Raw genomic sequence first — 17,933 nt, forward strand, 5'->3', positions numbered from 1 at the left:
GCAGTGGTCAACGCGGCACTCTCTAGCTGCCAAGAGCTCTTTTTACTATACACACCCAACCAGAGTGACGGGAGGAGCACATTCCAGAAAACGTGCTCAGCTCGTCGAGAAAATGCGATTTAAGCAATAAAATTAAAAATGCACCCAAAACCTAAACCAAACGTTGCAGATGGTCATTTCTTCATGTGCAGTGGTCAACGCGGCACTCTCTAGCTGCCAAGAGCACTTTTTACTATGCACACCCAACCAGAGTGACGGGAGGAGCGCATTTCAGAAAACGTGCTCAGCTCGTCGAGAAAATGCGATTTAAGCAATAAAATTAAAAATGCACCCAAAACCTAAACCAAACGTTGCAGGTGGTTATTTCTTCATGCGCAGTGGTCAACGCGGCACTCTCTAGCTGCCAAGAGCACTTTTTACTATGCGCACCCAACCAGAGTGACGGGAGGAGCACATTTCAGAAAACGTGCTCAGCTCGTCGAGAAAATGCGATTTAAGCAATAAAATTAAAAATGCACCCAAAACCTAAACCAAACGTTGCAGGTGGTTATTTCTTCATGCGCAGTGGTCAACGCGGCACTCTCTAGCTGCCAAGAGCACTTTTTACTATGCGCACCCAACCAGAGTGACGGGAGGAGCACATTTCAGAAAACGTGCTCAGCTCGTCCAGAAAATGCGATTTAAGCAATAAAATTAAAAATGCACCTAAAACCTAAACCAAACGTTGCAGATGGTCATTTCTTCATGCGCAGTGGTCAACGCGGCACTCTCTAGCTGCCAAGAGCACTTTTTACTATGCACACCCAACCAGAGTGACGGGAGGAGCGCATTTTAGAAAACGTGCTCAGCTCGACGAGAAAATGCGATTTAAGCAATAAAATTAAAAATGCACCCAAAACCTAAACCAAACGTTGCAGGTGGTTATTTCTTCATGCGCAGTGGTCAACGCGGCACTCTCTAGCTGCCAAGAGCACTTTTTACTATGCGCACCCAACCAGAGTGACGGGAGGAGCACATTTCAGAAAACGTGCTCAGCTCGTCGAGAAAATGCGATTTAAGCAATAAAATTAAAAATGCAACTAAAACCTAAACCAAACGTTGCAGGTGGTTATTTCTTCATGCGCAGTGGTCAACGCGGCACTCTGTAGCTGCCAAGAGCACTTTTTACTATGCGCACCCACCCAGAGTGACGGGAGGAGCACATTTCAGAAAACGTGCTCACCTCGTCGAGAAAATGCGATTTAAGCAATAAAATTAAAAATGCACCTAAAACCTAAACCAAACGTTGCAGGTGGTTATTTCTTCATGCGCAGTGGTCAACGCGGCACTCTCTAGCTGCCAAGAGCACTTTTTACTATGCGCACCCAACCAGAGTGACGGGAGGAGCACATTTCAGAAAACGTGCTCAGCTCGTCGAGTAAATGTGATTTAAGCAATAAAATTAAAAATGCACCCAAAACCTAAACCAAACGTTGCAGGTGGTTATTTCTTCATGCGCAGTGGTCAACGCGGCACTCTCTAGCTGCCAAGAGCACTTTTTACTATGCGCACCCAACCAGAGTGACGGGAGGAGCACATTTCAGAAAACGTGCTCAGCTCGTCCAGAAAATGCGATTTAAGCAATAAAATTAAAAATGCACCCAAAACCTAAACCAAACGTTGCAGGTGGTTATTTCTTCATGCGCAGTGGTCAACGCGGCACTCTCTAGCTGCCAAGAGCACTTTTTACTATGCGCACCCAACCAGAGTGACGGGAGGAGCACATTTCAGAAAACGTGCTCAGCTCGTCGAGAAAATGCGATTTAAGCAATAAAATTAAAAATGCACCCAAAACCTAAACCAAACGTTGCAGGTGGTTATTTCTTCATGCGCAGTGGTCAACGCGGCACTCTCTAGCTGCCAAGAGCACTTTTTACTATGCGCACCCAACCAGAGTGACGGGAGGAGCACATTTCAGAAAACGTGCTCAGCTCGTCGAGAAAATGCGATTTAAGCAATAAAATTAAAAATGCACCCAAAACCTAAACCAAACGTTGCAGGTGGTTATTTCTTCATGCGCAGTGGTAAACGCGGCACTCTCTAGCTGCCAAGAGCACTTTTTACTATGCGCACCCAACCAGAGTGACGGGAGGAGCACATTTCATAAAACGTGCTCAGCTCGTCCAGAAAATGCTATTTAAGCAATAAAATTAAAAATGCACCTAAAACCTAAACCAAACGTTGCAGATGGTCATTTCTTCATGCGCAGTGGTCAACGCGGCACTCTCTAGCTGCCAAGAGCACTTTTTACTATGCACACCCAACCAGAGTGACGGGAGGAGCACATTTCAGAAAACGTGCTCAGCTCGTCCAGAAAATGCGATTTAAGCAATAAAATTAAAAATGCACCCAAAACCTAAACCAAACGTTGCAGGTGGTTATTTCTTCATGCGCAGTGGTCAACGCGGCACTCTCTAGCTGCCAAGAGCACTTTTTACTATGCGCACCCAACCAGAGTGACGGGAGGAGCACATTTCAGAAAACGTGCTCAGCTCGTCGAGAAAATGCGATTTAAGCAATAAAATTAAAAATGCACCCAAAACCTAAACCAAACGTTGCAGGTGGTTATTTCTTCGTGCGCAGCAGTCAACGCGGCACTCTCTAGCTGCCAAGAACACTTTTTACTATGCGCACCCAACCAGAGTGACGGGAGGAGCACATTTCAGAAAACGTGCTCAGCTCGTCGAGAAAATGCGATTTAAGCAATAAAATTAAAAATGCACCCAAAACCTAAACCAAACGTTGCAGGTGGTTATTTCTTCATGCGCAGCAGTCAACGCGGCACTCTCTAGCTGCCAAGAGCACTTTTTACTATGCGCACCCAACCAGAGTGACGGGAGGAGCACATTTCAGAAAACGTGCTCAGCTCGTCGAGAAAATGCGATTTAAGCAATAAAATTAAAAATGCACCCAAAACCTAAACCAAACGTTGCAGATGGTCATTTCTTCATGCGCAGTGGTCAACGCGGCACTCTCTAGCTGCCAAGAGCACTTTTTACTATGCGCACCCAACCAGAGTGACGGGAGGACCACATTTCAGAAAACGTGCTCAGCTCGTCGAGAAAATGCGATTTAAGCAATAAAATTAAAAATGCACCCAAAACCTAAACCAAACGTTGCAGGTGGTTATTTCTTCATGCGCAGCAGTCAACGCGGCACTCTCTAGCTGCCAAGAGCACTTTTTACTATGCGCACCCAACCAGAGTGACGGGAGGAGCACATTTCAGAAAACGTGCTCAGCTCGTCGAGAAAATGCGATTTAAGCAATGGAATTAAAAATGCACCCAAAACCTAAACCAAACGTTGCAGGTGGTTATTTCTTCATGCGCAGCAGTCAAAGCGGCACTCTCTAGCTGCCAAGAGCACTTTTTACTATGTGCACCCAACCAGAGTGACGGGAGGAGCACATTTCAGAAAACGTGCTCAGCTCGTCGAGAAAATGCGATTCAAGCAATAAAATTTGAAATGCACCTAAAACCTAAACCAAACGTTGCAGGTGGTTATTTCTTCATGCGCATTGGTCAACGCGGCACTCTCTAGCTGCCAAGAGCACTTTTTACTTTGCACACCCAACCAGAGTGACGGGAGGAGCACATTTCAGAAAACGTGCTCAGCTCGTCGAGAAAATGCGATTTAAGCAATAAAATTAAAAATGCACCCAAAACCTAAACCAAACGTTGCAGGTGGTTATTTCTTCATGCGCATTGGTCAACGCGGCACTCTCTAGCTGCCAAGAGCACTTTTTACTTTGCGCACCCAACCAGAGTGACGGGAGGAGCACATTTCAGAAAACGTGCTCAGCTCGTCGAGAAAATGCGATTTAAGCAATAAAATTAAAAATGCACCCAAAACCTAAACCAAACGTTGCAGGTGGTTATTTCTTCATGCGCAGTGGTCAACGCGGCACTCTCTAGCTGCCAAGAGCACTTTATACTATGCGCACCCAACCAGAGTGACGGGAGGAGCACATTTCAGAAAACGTGCTCAGCTCGTCCAGAAAAGGCTATTTAAGCAATAAAAAAAAAAATGCACATAAAACCTAAACCAAACGTTGCAGATGGTCATTTCTTCTTGCGCAGTGGTCAATGCGGCACTCTCTAGCTGCCAAGAGCACTTTTTACTATGCGCACCAAACCAGAGTGACGGGAGGAGCACATTTCAGAAAACGTGCTCAGCTCGTCGAGAAAATGCGATTTAAGCAATAAAATTAAAACTGCACCCAAAACCTAAACCAAACGTTGCAGATGGTCATTTCTTCATGCGCAGTGGTCAACGCGGCACTCTCTAGCTGCCAAGAGCACTTTTTACTATGCACACCCAACCAGAGTGACGGGAGGAGCACATTTCAGAAAACGTGCTCAGCTCGTCGAGAAAATGCGATTTAAGCAATAAAATTAAAAATGCACCCAAAACCTAAACCAAACGTTGCAGGTGGTTATTTCTTCATGCGCAGTGGTCAACGCGGCACTCTCTAGCTGCCAAGAGCACTTTTTACTATGCGCACCCAACCAGAGTGACGGGAGGAGCACATTTCAGAAAACGTGCTCAGCTCGTCGAGTAAATGCAATTTAAGCAATACAATTAAAAATGCACCCAAAACCTAAACCAAACGTTGCAGGTGGTTATTTCTTTATGCGCAGTGGTCAACGCGGCACTCTCTAGCTGCCAAGAGCACTTTTTACTATGCGCACCCAACCAGAGTGACGGGAGGAGCACATTTCAGAAAACGTGCTCAGCTCGTCCAGAAAATGCGATTTAAGCAATACAATTAAAAATGCACCTAAAACCTAAACCAAACGTTGCAGGTGGTTATTTCTTCGTGCGCAGCAGTCAACGCGGCACTCTCTAGCTGCCAAGAGCACTTTTTACTATGCGCACCCAACCAGAGTGACGGGAGGAGCACATTTCAGAAAACGTGCTCAGCTCGTCGAGTAAATGCAATTTAAGCAATAAAATTAAAAATGCACCCAAAACCTAAACCAAACGTTGCAGGTGGTTATTTCTTTATGCGCAGTGGTCAACGCGGCACTCTCTAGCTGCCAAGAGCACTTTTTACTATGCGCACCCAACCAGAGTGACGGGAGGAGCACATTCCAGAAAACGTGCTCAGCTCGTCGAGAAAATGCGATTTAAGCAATAAAATTAAAAATGCACCCAAAACCTAAACCAAACGTTGCAGATGGTCATTTCTTCATGCGCAGTGGTCAACGCGGCACTCTCTAGCTGCCAAGAGCACTTTTTACTATGCGCACCCAACCAGAGTGACGGGAGGAGCATATTTCAGAAAACGTGCTCAGCTCGTTGAGAAAATGCGATTTAAGCAATAAAATTAAAAATGCACCCAAAACCTAAACCAAACGTTGCAGGTGGTTATTTCTTCATGCGCAGTGGTCAACGCGGCACTCTCTAGCTGCCAAGAGCACTTTTTACTATGCACACCCAACCAGAGTGACGGGAGGAGCGCATTTCAGAAAACGTGCTCAGCTCGACGAGAAAATGCGATTTAAGCAATAAAATAAAAAATGCACCCAAAACCTAAACCAAACGTTGCAGGTGGTTATTTCTTCATGCGCAGTGGTCAACGCGGCACTCTCTAGCTGCCAAGAGCACTTTTTACGATGCACACCCAACCAGAGAGACGGGAGGAGCGCATTTCAGAAAACGTGCTCAGCTCGACGAGAAAATGCGATTTAAGCAATAAAATTAAAAATGCACCCAAAACCTAAACCAAACGTTGCAGGTGGTAATTTCTTCATGCGCAGTGGTCAACGCGGCACTCTCTAGCTGCCAAGAGCACTTTTTACTATGCGCACCCAACCAGAGTGACGGGAGGAGCACATTTCAGAAAACGTGCTCAGCTCGTCGAGAAAATGCGATTTAAGCAATAAAATTAAAAATGCACCCAAAACCTAAACCAAACGTTGCAGGTGGTTATTTCTTCATGCGCAGTGGTCAACGCGGCACTCTCTGGCTGCCAAGAGCACTTTTTACTATGCGCACCCAACCAGAGTGACGGGAGGAGCACATTTCAGAAAACGTGCTCAGCTCGTCCAGAAAATGCGATTTAAGCAATAAAATTAAAAATGCACCTAAAACCTAAACCAAACGTTGCAGATGGTCATTTCTTCATCCGCAGTGGTCAACGCGGCACTCTCTATCTGCCAAGAGCACTTTTTACTATGTGCACCCAACCAGAGTGACGTGAGGAGCACATTTCAGAAAACGTGCTCAACTCGTCGAGAAAATGCGATTTAAGCAATAAAATTAAAAATGCACCAAAAACCGAAACCAAACGTTGCAGATGGTCATTTCTTCATGCGCAGTGGTCAACGCGGCACTCTCTAGCTGCCAAGAGCACTTTTGACTATGCACACCCAACCAGAGTGACGGGAGGAGCACATTTCAGAAAACGTGCTCAGCTCGTCGAGAAAATGCGATTTAAGCAATAAAATTAAAAATGCACCCAAAACATTAAACCAAACGTTGCAGGTGGTTATTTCTTCATGCGCAGTGGTCAACGCGGCACTCTCTAGCTGCCAAGAGCATTTTTTACTATGCACACCCAACCAGAGTGACGGGAGGAGCACATTTCAGAAAACGTGCTCAGCTCGTCGAGAAAATGCGATTTAAGCAATAAAATTAAAAATGCACCTAAAACCTAAACCAAACGTTGCAGGTGGTTATTTCTTCATGCGCAGTGGTCAACGCGGCACTCTCTAGCTGCCAAGAGCACTTTTTACTATGCGCACCCAACCAGAGTGACGGGAGGAGCACATTTCAGAAAACGTGCTCAGCTCGTCCAGAAAATGCGATTTAAGCAATACAATTAAAAATGCACCTAAAACCTAAACCAAACGTTGCAGGTGGTTATTTCTTCGTGCGCAGCAGTCAACGCGGGACTCTCTAGCTGCCAAGAGCACTTTTTACTATGCGCACCCAACCAGAGTGACGGGAGGAGCACATTTCAGAAAACGTGCTCAGCTCGTCGAGTAAATGCAATGTAAGCAATAAAATTAAAAATGCACCCAAAACCTAAACCAAACGTTGCAGGTGGTTATTTCTTTATGCGCAGTGGTCAACGCGGCACTCTCTAGCTGCCAAGAGCACTTTTTACTATGCGCACCCAACCAGAGTGACGGGAGGAGCACATTCCAGAAAACGTGCTCAGCTCGTCGAGAAAATGCGATTTAAGCAATAAAATTAAAAATGCACCCAAAACCTAAACCAAACGTTGCAGATGGTCATTTCTTCATGCGCAGTGGTCAACGCGGCACTCTCTAGCTGCCAAGAGCACTTTTTACTATGCGCACCCAACCAGAGTGACGGGAGGAGCATATTTCAGAAAACGTGCTCAGCTCGTTGAGAAAATGCGATTTAAGCAATAAAATTAAAAATGCACCCAAAACCTAAACCAAACGTTGCAGGTGGTTATTTCTTCATGCGCAGTGGTCAACGCGGCACTCTCTAGCTGCCAAGAGCACTTTTTACTATGCACACCCAACCAGAGTGACGGGAGGAGCGCATTTCAGAAAACGTGCTCAGCTCGACGAGAAAATGCGATTTAAGCAATAAAATTAAAAATGCACCCAAAACCTAAACCAGACGTTGCAGGTGGTTATTTCTTCATGCGCAGTGGTCAACGCGGCACTCTCTAGCTGCCAAGAGCACTTTTTACGATGCACACCCAACCAGAGAGACGGGAGGAGCGCATTTCAGAAAACGTGCTCAGCTCGTCCAGAAAATGCGATTTAAGCAATAAAATTAAAAATGCACCTAAAACCTAAACCAAAAGTTGCAAGTGGTTATTTCTTCATGCGCAGCAGTCAACGCGGCACTCTCTAGCTGCCAAGAGCACTTTTTACTATGCGCACCCAACCAGAGTGACGGGAGGAGCACATTTCAGAAAACGTGCTCAGCTCGTCGAGAAAATGCGATTTAAGCAATAAAATTAAAAATGCACCTAAAACCTAAACCAAACACTGCAGATGGTCATTTCTTCATGCGCAGTTGTCAACGCGGCACTCTCTAGCTGCCAAGAGCACTTTTTACTATACACACCCAACCAGAGTGACGGGAGGAGCACATTCCAGAAAACGTGCTCAGCTCGTCGAGAAAATGCGATTTAAGCAATAAAATTAAAAATGCACCCAAAACCTAAACCAAACGTTGCAGATGGTCATTTCTTCATGTGCAGTGGTCAACGCGGCACTCTCTAGCTGCCAAGAGCACTTTTTACTATGCACACCCAACCAGAGTGACGGGAGGAGCGCATTCCAGAAAACGTGCTCAGCTCGTCGAGAAAATGCGATTTAAGCAATAAAATTAAAAATGCACCCAAAACCTAAACATAACATTGCAGATGGTCATTTCTTCATGTGCAGTGGTGAACGCGGCACTCTCTAGCTGCCAAGAGCACTTTTTACTATGCGCACCCAACCAGAGTGACAGGAGGAGCACATTTCATAAAACGTGCTCAGTTCGTTGAGAAAATGCGATTTAAGCAATAAAATTAAAAATGCACCCAAAACCTAAACCAAACGTTGCAGGTGGTTATTTCTTCATGCGCAGTGGTCAACGCGGCACTCTTTAGCTGCCAAGAGCACTTTTTACTATGCGCACCCAACCAGAGGGACGGGAGGAGCGCATTTCAGAAAACGTGCTCAGCTCGACGAGAAAATGCGATTTAAGCAATAAAATTAAAAATGCACCCAAAACCTAAACCAAACGTTGCAGGTGATTATTTCTTCATGCGCAGTGGTCAACGCGGCACTCTCTAGCTGCCAAGAGCACTTTTTACGATGCACACCCAACCAGAGTGACGGGAGGAGCGCATTTCAGAAAACGTGCTCAGCTCGACGAGAAAATGCGATTTAAGCAATAAAATTAAAAATGCACCCAAAACCTAAACCAAACGTTGCAGGTGGTTATTTCTTCATGCGCATTGGTCAACGCGGCACTCTCTAGCTGCCAAGAGCACTTTTTACTATGCGCACCCAACCAGAGTGACGGGAGGAGCACATTTCAGAAAACGTGCTCAGCTTGTCCAGAAAATGCGATTTAAGCAATAAAATTAAAAATGCACCTAAAACCTAAACCAAACGTTGCAGATGGTCATTTCTTCATGCGCAGTGGTCAACGCGGCACTCTCTAGCTGCCAAGAGCACTTTTTACTATGCACACCCAACCAGAGTGACGGGAGGAGCACATTTCAGAAAACGTGCTCAGCTCGTCCAGACAATGCGATTTAAGCAATAAAATTAAAAATGCACCCAAAACCTAAACCAAACGTTGCAGGTGGTTATTTCTTCATGCGCAGTGGTCAACGCGGCACTCACTCTCTAGCTGCCAAGAGCACTTTTTACTATGCGCACCCAACCAGAGTGACGGGAGGAGCACATTTCAGAAAACGTGCTCAGCTCGTCGAGAAAATGCGATTTAAGCAATAAAATTAAAAATGCACCCAAAACCTAAACCGATCGTTGCAGGTGGTTATTTCTTCATGCGCAGTGGTCAACGCGGCACTCTCTAGCTGCCAAGAGCACTTTTTACTATGCGCACCCAACCAGAGTGACGGGAGGAGCACATTTCAGAAAACGTGCTCAGCTCGTCCAGAAAATGCGATTTAAGCAATAAAATTAAAAATGCACCTAAAACCTAAACCAAACGTTGCAGATGGTCATTTCTTCATGCGCAGTGGTCAACGCGGCACTCTCTAGCTGCCAAGAGCACTTTTTACTATGCGCACCCAACCAGAGTGACGGGAGGAGCACATTTCAGAAAACGTGCTCAGCTCGTCGAGTAAATGCAATTTAAGCAATAAAATTAAAAATGCACCCAAAACCTAAACCAAACGTTGCAAGTGGTTATTTCTTCATGCGCAGTGGTCAACGCGGCACTCTCTAGCTGCCAAGAGCACTTTTTACTATGCGCACCCAACCAGAGTGACGGGAGGAGCACATTTAAGAAAACGTGCACAGCTCGTCCAGAAAATGCGATTTAAGCAATAAAATTAAAAATGCACCTAAAACCTAAACCAAACGTTGCAGATGGTTATTTCTTCATGCGCAGTGGTCAACGCGGCACTCTCTAGCTGCCAAGAGGACTTTTTACTATGTGCACCCAACCAGAGTGACGGGAGGAGCACATTTCAGAAAACGTGCTCAGCTCGTCGAGAAAATGCGATTTAAGCAATACAATTAAAATTGCATCTAAAACCTAAACCAAACGTTGCAGGTAGTTATTTCTTCATGCGCAGTGGTCAACGCGGCATTCTCTAGCTGCCAAGAGCACTTTTTACTATGCGCACCCAACCAGAGTGACGGGAGGAGCACATTCCAGAAAACGTGCTCAGCTCGTCGAGAAAATGCGATTTAAGCAATAAAATTAAAAATGCACCCAAAACCTAAACCAAACGTTGCAGATGGTTATTTCTTCATGCGCAGTGGTCAACAAGGCACTCTCTAGCTGCCAAGAGCACTTTTTACTATGCGCACCCACCCAGAGTGACGGGAGGAGCACATTTCAGAAAACGTGCTCAGCTCGTCGAGAAAATGCGATTTAAGCAATAAAATTAAAAATGCACCTAAAACCTAAACCAAAAGTTGCAGGTGGTTATTTCTTCATGCGCAGCAGTCAACACGGCACTCTCTAGCTGCCAAGAGCACTTTTTACTATGCGCACCCAACCAGAGTGACGGGAGGAGCACATTTCAGAAAACGTGCTCAGCTCGTCGAGAAAATGCGATTTAAGCAATAAAATTAAAAATGCACCCAAAACCTAAACCAAACGTTGCAGATGGTCATTTCTTCATGTGCAGTGGTCAACGCGGCACTCTCTAGCTGCCAAGAGCACTTTTTACTATGCACACCCAACCAGAGTGACGGGAGGAGCGCATTTCAGAAAACGTGCTCAGCTCGACGAGAAAATGCGATTTAAGCAATAAAATAAAAAATGCACCCAAAACCTAAACCAAACGTTGCAGGTGGTTATTTCTTCATGCGCAGTGGTCAACGCGGCACTCTCTAGCTGCCAAGAGCACTTTTTACGATGCGCACCTAACCAGAGTGACGGGAGGAGCACATTTCAGAAAACGTGCTCAGCTCGTCCAGAAAATGCGATTTAAGCAATAAATTTAAAAATGCACCTAAAACCTAAACCAAACGTTGCAGATGGTCATTTCTTCATGCGCAGTGGTCAACGCGGCACTCTCTAGCTGCCAAGAGCACTTTTTACTATGCACACCCAACCAGAGTGACGGGAGGAGCGCATTTTAGAAAACGTGCTCAGCTCGACGAGAAAATGCGATTTAAGCAATAAAATTAAAAATGCACCCACAACCTAAACCAAACGTTGCAGGTGGTTATTTCTTCATGCGCAGTGGTCAACGCGGCACTCTCTAGCTGCCAAGAGCACTTTTTACTATGCGCACCCAACCAGAGTGACGGGAGGAGCACATTTCAGAAAACGTGCTCAGCTCGTCGAGAAAATGCGATTTATGCAATAAAATTAAAAATGCACCTAAAACCTAAACCAAACGTTGCAGGTGGTTATTTCTTCATGCGCAGCAGTCAACGCGGCACTCTCTAGCTGCCAAGAGCACTTTTTACTATGCGCACCCAACCAGAGTGACGGGAGGAGCACATTTCAGAAAACGTGCTCAGCTCGTCGAGAAAATGCGATTTAAGCAATAAAATTAAAAATGCACCTAAAACCTAAACCAAACGTTGCAGGTGGTTATTTCTTCATATGTAGCAGTCAACGCGGCACTCTCTAGCTGCCAAGAGCACTTTTTACTATGCGCACCCAACCAGAGTGACGGGAGGAGCACATTTCAGAAAACGTGCTCAGCTCGTCGAGAAAATGCGATTTAAGCAATAAAATTAAAAATGCACCTAAAAACCTAAACCAAACGTTGCAGGTGGTTATTTCTTCATGCGCATTGGTCAACGCGGCACTCTCTAGCTGCCAAGAGCACTTTTTACTATGTGCACCCAACCAGAGTGACGTGAGGAGCACATTTCAGAAAACGTGCTCAACTCGTCGAGAAAATGCGATTTAAGCAATAAAATTAAAAATACACCCAAAACCGAAACCAAACGTTGCAGATGGTCATTTCTTCATGCGCAGTGGTCAACGCGGCACTCTCTAGCTGCCAAGAGCACTTTTTACTATGCACACCCAACCAGAGTGACGGGAGGAGCACATTTCAGAAAACGTGCTCAGCTCGTCGAGAAAATGCGATTTAAGCAATAAAATTAAAAATGCACCCAAAACATTAAACCAAACGTTGCAGGTGGTTATTTCTTCATGCGCAGTGGTCAACGCGGCACTCTCTAGCTACCAAGAGCATTTTTTACTATGCGCACCCAACCAGAGTGACGGGAGGAGCACATTTCAGAAAACGTGCTCAGCTCGACGAGAAAATGCGATTTAAGCAATAAAATTAAAAATGCACCCAAAACCTAAACCAAACGTTGCAGGTGGTTATTTCTTCATGCGCAGTGGTCAACGCGGCACTCTCTAGCTGCCAAGAGCACTTTTTACTATGCGCACCCAACCAGAGTGACGGGAGGAGCGCATTTCAGAAAACGTGCTCAGCTCGTCGAGAAAATGCGATTTAAGCAATAAAATTAAAAATGCACCTAAAACCTAAACCAAAAGTTGCAGGTGGTTATTTCTTCATGCGCAGCAGTCAACACGGCACTCTCTAGCTGCCAAGAGCACTTTTTACTATGCGCACCCACCCAGAGTGACGGGAGGAGCACATTTCAGAAAACGTGCTCAGCTCGTCGAGAAAATGCGATTTAAGCAATAAAATTAAAAATGCACCCAAAACCTAAACCAAACGTTGCAGATGGTTATTTCTTCATGCGCAGTGGTCAACGCGGAGCTCTCTAGCTGCCAAGAGCACTTTTTACTATGCGCACCCACCCAGAGTGACGGGAGGAGCACATTTCAGAAAACGTGCTCAGCTCGTCGAGAAAATGCGATTTAAGCAATAAAATTAAAAATGCACCTAAAATCTATACCAAACGTTGCAGGTGGTTATTTCTTCATATGCAGTGGTCAACGCGGCACTCTCTGGCTGCCAAGAGCACTTTTTACTATGCGCACCCAACCAGAGTGACGGGAGGAGCATGTTAGAGATTTGCTCACTCCAACTTATTTTGCAAGAACCAAACAGAAGACAAGCAAGTTCTTTTAGACACCTGCAGGTGGAGAGTCCATTCGTCGCTGTCTGAACAGCGATTATCGAATGAAGTCTAAAAGTCTCCTCCCTGCAAGGGCATATTTATTAGGAGGAACAGAGTGGGGGTGAGTGGACAGGTTTGGTGAACCCCCGGCCTCTGATAAGATCAGAGCAGGGGGTGTTTTACACTATTGTGGGAAACAGACTCTGCATTGTGAGGGCCAGACGTGATTGATTTAATTATTACATTGTGAGGGCCAGACGTGATTGATTTAATCATTACATTGTGAGGGCAAGACAGGATTGATTTAATCATTACAGTCTACATTCCAACATAATCATAGGATCAAACTAACCTGAAAACCCTAACATCTCCCTCCTGATTTATCATATGATTATGTCACCCCAAACAACAAAGACAAGCAAGGAGGAAAAAAAAAACACATATATATATATATATATATATATACGTATAATGAAGAAAGTAGAATGGTAAAAATAAAAACAACAAACAATGATAGCAACACTTTCCAGTGAAGATGAGGCATTACCTCAATACCCCAGATCAAACTTATTGTGTAAGCGAAAAACCTGCTGGCCAGATGTCATTAGCAGGAAAATTCTTACACGGCCCCGTTGCCACAGGCGACCAGAATGCTATCAATAAAAAAGAAAAAGAAAAACACAGAAACAGTACATCTGAGGGAAGAGCGCAAGGACAACTTTGTCTCCGACGGACCATACTTTATGGTCATCTGGAACGTTCGCACCCCAGACAGGGTCATGAGGGTCAAAGGTTGCATCTGCTCTGCGTCGAGTCCAGAAGAGTTGTGTGCTCCTGTCAGCTGATGATGTCATATCCTGTAGGTGTGGTCTGTCACCCACACTGGTGCACACACTCCTGTCCAGTTGGCGGGCAGCATCGGATAAACCACCTGAAATGGCTCTCTTATCTTGACACTCATCGGTGATGTCCAGAGCTCCCATCCAGTTTCCTCCTGGAGAGCAGTCGTTGTTAATGCAGACGTGGGTCTTGTTACCTTGGATGTAACATGTGTAATTCACTCCAGCTGGTCTCTCTGTGTAGGCCACTTGTGGTATTGTTCGTCCTTTAACAGTCACATTGAGATTTGCCCAGAAGTGTTCATCATAGGCACCGTGTTTCGCTTCAGTGACATTCATTGCTCTGGCCTCCAAGCGAACTTGCGTGGAGGAAGGCGGGAGTTTCGAACACACATAGCACGCCTCCTGTGTGTGAGCTCTCACAGTGAACCTGAGGGTTGTCCACCTGTGAGGGGGAGAGATCAGGCGGCAGTAAATTTGCATTGGACACATCTTTCAGTTTGAGCGTCCTGATTAGATAATCTGCCCAGGACTGCTCTTCATCTGTTGCTTGCAACTCTCGTAGTCAATTGTAGTGCCCATTTAACTGGCAAATAGGAGTTTTTTTTTTTTTTTTTGAAACAAGCTCTACAAAAAAAAATGTTTGTTTTGTTTTGAAAATGTTTTGAATATGAATCAAATCCATATGTTGTATAAAGCTGACTGACCTGCCCCACTATCCCTCCTCTTGAGCCATGTGACGCGCACCATGGCTCAATATTGCAGCCCATTTGCATAGGTTCTTTGGTAGGGTAGGTCATTTATAGATGCCATTCTCTAATCTTGCCCCTGTTTTGACAACTAGCTTAGCAAGTAAATGGATGGCCTCCCCGAATGGGGAGCGACTCAGCTAGCAAATGATTAGACATTTTCACTTTGTTGTAGTTTCTTTAGTTACTTTTCAATCGTTTTCTCATTGTTTATCACAAGAATCTTAGAAATTTGAATACAAATCAAAACGTATGTTTTATTTTACTCAATTGTATGATTTAGAGAATCCATATGTAGTAAAGTTTTGTAGTACTACATATGATTTCATCATCATTTAGTTTGACTTTCTTTCCAAAACGCTTCTTAATTTCTCAGTTCACACATCTTCTACATGTGTTACTGGTTCTCCATTTTTTTCTAGTTAATTATCAATCCAAAAGCTACGTGTTTCTTTCTATCACTCTTTCATCAAAGTCGCTCTAATTTTCCATAGTAGTCGCCAACGACTTCAACCATTCAACCTTTCATTCAGGCAATCATTCATCAATGCTCATCATATGTGTTTCACACAGTCTCCAAAAAGGAGTCTTCCTATCACATCGGTCCCAATTCATCCAAGCTCACCACACAACACTCATATATCACTTTCAACTCAGGTTTCCTGGTAGAACAATCCACCAATTCAAAAAAAAAAACTCAACTAAAACAAACAATTGGCAAATTAATCTGAATTTTTCTTTGTTTTTAAATTTGAAGAACTCAATCGCTCAGATTTAGCTTGCAATTAGAATTTTGCATAATCTTATAACACAACCAATCAATTATTCCTATTAAATGTAGCATTGCAAAATCTTAAATTCACAATTTAGCTTCTTCCAATTCCTGAAAGCATGTTCTGTCATTTTTTTTTCTTCGAATTTCTCATGTGGGCTCGACACTTTACATGCACTAGTGTGGATTAGTTTCTGCTTGCAAACAGATTTCTCTCTTTTTCCTCTCATTTTTATCTTTCAAAATCATTTCTGTTCTGCTGTGCAAATTGGATAGACCACAGTCTAGCAAAATTTTTTTTATACTAAAACTTTAGCCAATGTTCATCATTTTAACATACGCACACACATGCACAGCTCTCGCACGCAAAAGGTAGTTCCCAGCACCAATGATTCGTCACAGGCTGGCCATTTCCTGTGGTCGATCATGAGCTGGTCCCTCCCATGCACACGAGGACAGCACATTCTAATTTTATTTATTTATCTTCTAGAAGCAAGTTGCATTTCTTTACCACTTGAACTCTCAACTTCCTTTCTACTCCATACTTTCTCTTCCACTTTGGCATATATTGCATACAATTAAGAAATCTACTTGCCATGAACTTCTCGTTTTAAAAAAGAGCAGAGCAAGAAATTTACCGTTTTTATTTCCCATATTAATTCTAGTAGTTTTAGGTTATACAATCTCTTTGTCTCAAAAATATTATTATTATTATTATTACTATTATTACTTATTTATTTATTTAACTATTGCTTTGAGGATCCTCAATGCAGGTTTAAATTGACCTTTCAACAAATTACTAGCCTGTTTTATTGCCATGGATCAACGCTAGAACTGCTTTTTAGTCAATTTATCCTACCAGTCACACTCTCAATCACACAACTCCAGCGCTTTTTTAGGCCTCATGGCTCGGACAAACCAAAGCCGTATCTCATAGCTCGGATAAACCAAAGCCGAATCTCATAGCTCGGACAAACCAAAGCCGAATCTCATAGCTCGGACAAACCAAGCCGAATCTCATAGCTCGGACAAACCAAAGCCGTATCTCATAGCTCGGACAAACCAAAGCCGTATCTCATAGCTCGGACAAACCAAAGCCGAATCTCATAGCTCGGATAAACCAAAGCCGTATCTTTAGCGCTTTAACTTACTTGTCCCCTGGTTCGTTGCACCGCCGGATCCCGTCAATCCACCTCTGTCAGACGAAGGCAGACCTAAGATGCTGGCCCAGCGAAGAATTCTCTTCCCAGGACTTTCTTTTCCAGGTCCTCCTAATGGACGCTGGCTTGTCGACAATGCAGCAGTCCTCCTTCGCCGGTCAGATGGTGGGTATGAGGATCCCGGGTTTCGGCACCAAAATGTTAGAGATTTGCTCACTCCAACTTATTTTGCAAGAACCAAACAGAAGACAAGCAAGTTCTTTTAGACACCTGCAGGTGGAGAGTCCATTCGTCGCTGTCTGAACAGCGATTATCGAATGAAGTCTAAAAGTCTCCTCCCTGCAAGGGCATATTTATTAGGAGGAACAGAGTGGGGGTGAGTGGACAGGTTTGGTGAACCCCCGGCCTCTGATAAGATCAGAGCAGGGGGTGTTTTACACTATTGTGGGAAACAGACTCTGCATTGTGAGGGCCAGACGTGATTGATTTAATTATTACATTGTGAGGGCCAGACGTGATTGATTTAATCATTACATTGTGAGGGCAAGACAGGATTGATTTAATCATTACAGTCTACATTCCAACATAATCATAGGATCAAACTAACCTGAAAACCCTAACAGAGCACATTCCAGAAAACGTGCTCAGCTCGTTGAGAAAATGCGATTTAAGCAATAAAATTAAAAATGCACCCAAAACCTTAACCAAACGTTGCAGATGGTCATTTCTTCATGCGCAGTGGTCAACGCGGCACTCTCTAGCTGCCAAGAGAACTTTTTACTATGCGCACCCAACCAGAGTGACGGGAGGAGCACATTTCAGAAAACGTGCTCAGCTCGTCGAGAAAATCCGATTTAAGCAATAAAATTAAAAATGCACCCAAAACCTAAACCAAACGTTGCAGGTGGTTATTTCTTCATGCGCAGTGGTCAACGCGGCACTCTCTAGCTGCCAAGAGCACTTTTTACTATGCGCACCCAACCAGAGTGACGGGAGGAGCGCATTTCAGAAAACGTGCTCAGCTCGTCGAGAAAATGCGATTTAAGCAATAAAATTAAAAATGCACCTAAAACCTAAACCAAAAGTTGCAGGTGGTTATTTCTTCATGCGCAGCAGTCAACACGGCACTCTCTAGCTGCCAAGAGCACTTTTTACTATGCGCACCCACCCAGAGTGACGGG

General features: G+C 44.4%; 1 long non-coding RNA gene across 1 annotated transcript; it reads right to left on the reverse strand.

The window, feature by feature from the left end:
- Window positions 1-13,234: 13,234 nt before the first annotated feature.
- On the reverse strand, window positions 13,235-17,368 carry LOC137839868 (uncharacterized). Its single transcript, XR_011086278.1, has 2 exons — window positions 14,269-17,368; window positions 13,235-14,163 (listed from the first exon to the last, which is right to left on the reverse strand). It is a non-coding gene; the product is annotated as an uncharacterized lncRNA (long non-coding RNA).
- Between the last annotated feature and the right edge of the window lie 565 nt (window positions 17,369-17,933).

This window comes from Syngnathus scovelli, unplaced genomic scaffold, assembly GCF_024217435.2.
Source record: "Syngnathus scovelli strain Florida unplaced genomic scaffold, RoL_Ssco_1.2 HiC_scaffold_23, whole genome shotgun sequence".
NCBI lineage: Eukaryota > Metazoa > Chordata > Actinopteri > Syngnathiformes > Syngnathidae > Syngnathus > Syngnathus scovelli.